General features: G+C 35.7%; 1 pseudogene; it reads right to left on the minus strand.

The window, feature by feature from the left end:
* Positions 1-2,302: 2,302 nt before the first annotated feature.
* LOC109090551 lies at positions 2,303-3,096 on the minus strand (annotated as a pseudogene).
* Between the last annotated feature and the right edge of the window lie 3,206 nt (positions 3,097-6,302).

Genomic DNA, 6,302 nt, shown 5'->3' on the forward strand with positions numbered 1-6,302 from the left:
AAACTGTTTTCATTTATATAATTTACTGTTTCTGTTGTCAGAGAATGGGATGAATATGAAATAGTGACTGAAATGCGGCTTTAATGTGACTCGGGAAGAACGAGTAGTGTCGGGGAGTGATTCGTTTAGTCGCGCATGCGCAGCATCCTGTGGGTTCTGTACTGAAATTAGTTCACCTGTTTCGAGTCTTCTGGTTTTTCGAGTCGTTTGTTCATCACGTGACAGATCCATAAGCTTAACCTATGCAGTCTGAGCCAAAAAAATTAAACTTAATAATAATAGTAATAATAACCAACTCTTTATTACCTTTGTTACAACATTCTGTGTCATGGAAAAGGACCATCATGACAGAGATTCACACATTTATTCAATTCAATTCAATTCAAGTTTATTTGTATAGCGCTTTTTACGATACAAATCATTACAAAGCAACTTTACAGAAAATTAAGTTTCTACAATATTTAGCAGTAGCTTATCAGTGGTGACTGTCATTTCATGTGCATATAGCAGAAATGTTCAGAAAAATCAATAAAAAGACGTAAACAAACAGACGATTAACACTATTAACAGCAAACTATAAACTGTAAGAAGTAAAATACTACAATTTGAGACCAGAAAAGGATCATGTAACTGTAAGAGTAAATACTAATAATGATAATAACAATAATAACTAACCACCGGTTTGTAAGGAAGCTTGTAAATTAACAAATTTCTCTATCCAGTGCTGTCACGTCACGTGCCAAAATAACGAAGGATTCTAAAGACTCGAGAGATGACCTAATCAATTCTGTTTCCGGCTCAGACTGCATAGGTTTAGTTTATGGGTCTGTCACATGATGAAGAACGAATCAAACCGGAAGACTCGTCAGAGAAGAGGTGAGGGGAGCTAATCATAGACTGAAGAACCGGGTAAACAATTAATCATTTCTGTTTCTTATAGCATTATAGTTTTGTATTGTTTGTAGTGTGATCAACATCTGTGTAAGTAGTAGAATTGTTAGGGAAGTAACGCGTAACATTTTAATTATATTTTGCTAAAATGAACGAAATGACTCGAAAAAAGATTCGTTCATTCGTTCATTTTGCTGAATGAGACTCAAAGGTCCGAGTCGGTAAAATGATTCGAACTTCCCATCACTAGGGCTAGAAGGGTCTGCAAACTTGTTAAAAATAGCTATATGCTAATAAAATACTATTTTTAAAAACATTTCTATCAGTCAATGATAATTATAAAAGAACACGTCACGAGCATCAGTGGCCGAGAGCGCATCTGATTAACAAATAAACCATGAGCTCTATCGGTTATTAGCCTAATGTTCATTTTGTTTCAGTGTACAGTTTGTTAATATTGTGCAAAGTATACAGTCAAAGTGTACTTCATCATTCAGCTGAACTGTGCACATTTATTTTAGACACTTCTTGTCTTATTTAATTCATGCGATAAACGCATGTCCCTGCTGAACCGGGCTATGACTAATTTCACGGGCAAAGCTGAAAAAATTTCGTATCATCATTTATTCATTTATGCATTTATTTTAACAAGCAAAGCTTCATATTATAGGAAGGATACATTCTAAGACATATCCTGCAGTCATCATGGTGAGATTAGGTTGCTTCAATCTAAAAAAAAAAAAAAATAAAAAAAAAAAAACAAGATTTGGAAAAGAATCGAAAAGAACAGTGAGGAATCGATTCCAAAAATTGTGGAATCGAACAGCCCTACTTGGTTCTTGCCATCGTTGCAGTCTACTGTATCCAGGCTATGAGCGTTAAAAGTACTATGTAACTTGTGATTGGCTGATGTCTGACGTCTGAGAATGACTGCTAGCCAATGACTGTGCATCTCTAGTTTTCAAGCAGAGGAAGAAGGGACTGTGTGTGTTTCCAGCTCAAGATGCTTAAATTGTCCTGTTTCTGAGGTTTTGCGAGTGAATATTATAACTAATTTGTACTCGTATTGGAAGACTTGTTCACATGACTCCCTGTAATAGTGTCGAGTTTGGATTAGAACAATATAAAATATTTCCATCTGCATATAAAAGCACTACAAGCAATGGTCGTGTTGCGAGATCGTGCGCTGGAGTTATAGGTGTAATGAACAGCACTCTTAAAATAATAGAAATATTCTTTCATCACTCCAAAGCTGTATTAAGATATATTTAGAAGTAACGTATATTGATTACTTTGTAGCTTTGCACAAAAAAAAAAAAAAAAAAAAAAAAAAAAATCACGAATAAATCTCCAAAATTATCTTTATTTGTTAACCAAAGTAAAACAATAATCTGAAGAAAAAAATATTACGTGAGATTATGCGAGGTATCCTCCGTTATATTTTAAAAACTAGTCTCATTAATCAAGGTTTGGTTTTGATTAAAGGTCGAAACACAGGAAACGGCTCTCCATCAGATAAGATAAGTGGCTCTTAAAAGAGCCTTTGTGTTTGCGGAGCAGAGCGGACTCAGTTTACTTGGCTTTGGCGGGTTTCTCGCTCTTCTTGGGCAGCAGCACGGCCTGGATGTTGGGCAGCACGCCGCCCTGAGCGATGGTCACTCGGCCCAGGAGTTTGTTGAGCTCCTCGTCGTTGCGCACCGCCAGCTGCAGGTTGACGGGGAATGATGCGGGTCTTCTTGTTGTCTCTTGCGGCGTTTCCAGCCAACTCCAGTATCTCAGCGGTCAGATACTCGAGCACAGCCGCCAGATAGACGGGAGCTCCGGCACCGACGCGCTCTGCGTAGTTCCCTTTTGCGGAGAAGTCTGTGAACACGACCGACGGGGAACTGCAGCCCCGCTCTGGAGGAGCGAGTCTTGGCCTTCGCTCTCGCCTTGCCGCCGGTTTTGCCTCTTCCACTCATATTCGACTATAAACTATGTCTTTGTTTACAAAACAGAAATAATAACTTCCTGAACGCCGCTATGCTGCTTTTAAACGAGTGTGGCAGTTACCCATTGGTTTAGAGCCTGGTAAGATTTTAAACCAATCACTGAACTTCCCTCCAACAGCCAACGCCGAAGCCACGCCTCCACAGATGGCGAGCGGATTGTGCTGCATTTTAGACTAAACATATGACAGAAAACATTAAATATATTGTAAATGGGTGTTGAATAAGTTTTTTTTTTTCCTTTTTTTTAATGAAAAGGCATTCATAATCACAATTCACGGCTATAGAGCATTTTAGTAAATAAAAACGCATCCTGTAATAGAAATCGCTCTCGGTCTACTCACATAACCTCAGTTCCCTGAGATGAGGGAAGGAAACATTGCTTTGGGAATTACTTTATTAGCCTAATTAAATCACGCCAGTGAAACTGGCCAATGGCGTTCAAGCGTGCGAAATATGAGGGGCTGGAATGCGAATTTTACAGAGGATCCCCGCCAAAAAACGTGTATTTAACCCTTCTTAAAGGGATACTCCACCCCGAAATGAAAATTTAGTCATTAATCACTTACCCCCATGTCGTTCCATACTCGTAAAAGCTCCGTTCGTCTTCGGAACACAATTTAAGATATTTTGGATGAAAACCGGGAGGCCTGTAACTGTCCCATAGACTGCCAAATAAATAACAGTGTTAAGGTCCAGTAAAGTAAGAAAAGCATCGTCAGAATAGTCCATCTGTCATCAGTGGTTCAACCGTAACGTTATGAAGCGACGAGAATACTTTTTGTACGTGAATAAAACAAAAATAACGACTTTATTCAGCAATTCCTCTCCTCTGTGTCTCTCCAAATCAGTGTAGCGGCATTTTGTCAAATCTGACTAGTACGCAGGCGGCGTACGCTCTTCTGTATCAGCCGTGCCACAAGGATACGTTTATTACGTATTTACGCTTTGGTGTAAAAGAAAACAGAGCATCAGTGCAGTGCAGCTGACACAGTATAGTGTGTGTATATATATATATATATATATATATACTATATATATATATATATATATATATATATATATATATATATATATATATATATATATATATTCCATGTTTTATTTTATTTTTTTGTATAAAAACGGACACACTTGATGACATGAACAAGGCATTACATTAATGATAAATAATCTACTGTGATAAAATAAAATATCACAAAAAAGACCTCATGTCAAATTATATAATTGAATTTGATCAATTTTACTAAAAGAGTAATGCCAGCAATTTAACAATTTGGCCAAATGGGCGACTGAAAAGCCTTTATGAATTACCTAGTGAAAAATAAATATACAAAAATGTATATTTTATTTCATTTTAAGAATGCTACAAATTTACATATAATGTACACAGTAATAAACTTGTATACTTAGTCTGCTAAATTGGAACAAATTTTGCAGTTAATGCACTTTAATTGTGTGGAAGTAGTGCTGAAGTCCAACTAAGGATATACTGAAGTATATTAAATTGTGTTAAAAGTGAGACTATTGCAAGTATAGGTACACTTTAAATATATTGCATGTAAAGACAATATTATTCAAAGATTATACAGTCCTCATCTATAGTGACATTAAAACACATTTTAGCCTTAATGTTGAGAAATGTGCACTGTGCACAAGTAGTACTCCTAATAAAGTTTAAATGATATATATATATATATATATATATATATATATGTGTGTGTGTGTGTGTGTGTGTGTATAGAGTGATATGTCAGTAAAGAGACAGTAAATAAAGAGAATTAAATGTTAACAAATTTTAACTAGTATGAAATGAATGTGTTTTAAAAACAGTATATTGCTATTTTACTATAGGGTTTGTAATAAATAATAATAATCATAATAATAATAATATTAATTGCAAAACGAATTATCATTAACAATAACAATACTAATCCATTCTCTCTCTTGTGTCTAAGCAGTAACTGAGAGCCTCTGTGATGACACGCAGCATTAGAGTAAGTTACTGGTTACTCCCTGCTAGCTACACTTCACTGACGCTGAATTACTTTCAGTTGGACTCATGTGCTATCATCACAGGCTTCACCCACAATACATGTTTCACTGGTAAAGTGCTGTCACACCCTTTTGGCACCAGCTGGCTTAGTATTTTCTGTGTTAAGTATTTTGGTTTCTAATGAATAACTCCCAAATATTAATAATTGACTTGTTTCCTTTAGAAGCAGGAAGAGCTCATCAAGAGCTTTCATTTGATTGATATGTCACTTACTCCTTTCTGGTTCTCACCCCTCAATATATTCATATGCAGCATTGTTTTTTTATTAATTAATTTATTTTTTTTAGTAGTATTTTTATCATTATTATTGCTGCTGCTGCTTTAATAGTTGTTTGTGATTAAATAAATTACAGCTACATTGGTTACATAATCCCATGCTTTAACAGTGCAGCTGTGTTTTACCACTCATCATGTTGATGGGTTTCAGATGCATTTAAATCAGATGGCATATTTTATCCTGTCTGCATGTATAGTGGCACATTAGTAAAACCCCTTAGACCCGTTTGAGGTTATATGTGCAGTTTTTCAAAGCCTTTATTATAATTAACTCAATGCACCAAAATATAGAGATAGCATTAATGAAAACCCAGTCCAGAGTATTCAGAAGCTCAGACTGGACAGAAGGTTCATCTTCCAACAGGACAGTGACCCTAAACACACAGCAAGAGTGGCTTATAGACAACTCTGTGAATGTCCTTGAGTGGCCCAGACACAGCCTGGGATTGAACCCAATCAAATATTTCTGGAGAAACCTGAAAATGTGCATCTGCCCTCATCCATCCTGACAGAGCTTGAGAGGTGAAGAGATGAAGAGAAGAATGACAGATAATTGCCAAATGATAATGAGAGAAGCTTGTCGCATCAAACAAAAAGATTGAGGCTGTTAAGATGCTTCAGCTAAATATTTAGTTAAGGGTATGATTACTTTTGCAATCTACTTATTTCAGTTTTTTATTTTATTTTAATAAATTTACGAAGTTGTGACAGTTCTGGTTTTGCTGTGTCATTATGGTGTATGGAGTGCAGATTGATGTTGAAAAAAGTAATTTAAAGCAGGTTAACAAAAGCCAGCAACGTAACAAAACATGAAAAAATTAAGGTGTTTGAATACTTTTGCAAGGCACTGTATATGTGTAATGTCTCATCTGTTTCATCCACAGGTTATTATTATTATTATTATTATTATTATTATTACATTTTTTTCCAATTGCTAACACACTAAAATGACATGCATAGCACAAATATTTAAACTGACACACAGAGAGCAAAACTTCTTCTCAAGTCTCCAAAAGTCTAAACACATTTTCTGCTTTACACACATTTTGCATTTCAAAATGGCACTTTTTAAATGCACTGAACACAGTTCT

This window comes from Cyprinus carpio, unplaced genomic scaffold (genome assembly GCF_018340385.1).
Source record: "Cyprinus carpio isolate SPL01 unplaced genomic scaffold, ASM1834038v1 S000000691, whole genome shotgun sequence".
NCBI lineage: Eukaryota > Metazoa > Chordata > Actinopteri > Cypriniformes > Cyprinidae > Cyprinus > Cyprinus carpio.